General features: G+C 79.1%; 1 protein-coding gene across 2 annotated transcripts in view; it reads right to left on the minus strand.

Annotated features, from left to right (window-relative positions):
- Positions 1 to 574, minus strand: part of PCYT1A (phosphate cytidylyltransferase 1, choline, alpha) — a 51,272-nt gene that overhangs the window by 49,731 nt on the left and 967 nt on the right. The window contains exon 1 of one of the 2 annotated variants that reach the window (XM_038583132.1): positions 257 to 393. The exons of the other annotated variant lie outside the window; for it this stretch is intronic. The gene's annotated coding sequence lies outside the window, so the exon portion shown is untranslated. Of the gene's footprint in view, positions 1 to 256; positions 394 to 574 lie in introns of those variants that run through there. 2 annotated transcript variants of the gene reach the window in all.

Genomic DNA, 574 nt, shown 5'->3' on the forward strand with positions numbered 1-574 from the left:
CGCGGCTGCGCCCGTGGCCGCCTCACTTCCCCGCGCCGAGTCCCTCGCGGCCCCTGGCCCGCGCCCCGGGGTCAGAGTCCGTCGCTCAGTCCTCGCGGGCGGCTCCTCCTCGGTCACAGCCGCTCGCTGTCACGGCCCCGGGGTCACAGCAGCCCCGCGCGCCCCCTCACAGCCCCCTCGCGGGCGGCGCCCCCCGCCCCGCGCCCCGCGTCCTCCCGGGGAGAGGCGCAGGGACACGCACGCCACGGCCCCTCACCTGCGGCGCACGCTCCCCCGGCGCCAGTCCCGGCCGCTCTCCCCGCGGCGCCGCGGCGCGGACCAGGGGCGTTGAGGAGGTTGCGGGGAGACGCCCGGGAAAGGCAGCTGGCGGAAGAGCACGCCGGAAGTCCCGCCCCCGCCCGCCCCCTTGTCAATCCGCCCACGACGCTTCCCTGAAAACCGCGACCCCTGACACAGCAGTTCCGCCGCCACGGAGGCCCGGGGACGGCGTGGCCGAGCGGAAACCACCGGGCGCGGGACGGGGCGGGGCTGCGGCAGCCTCCGCGTGAGGAGATCCGGCCGCGAACCGCCGCGC

Source organism: Canis lupus, chromosome 33 (assembly GCF_011100685.1).
Source record: "Canis lupus familiaris isolate Mischka breed German Shepherd chromosome 33, alternate assembly UU_Cfam_GSD_1.0, whole genome shotgun sequence".
Taxonomy (NCBI): Eukaryota; Metazoa; Chordata; class Mammalia; order Carnivora; family Canidae; genus Canis; species Canis lupus.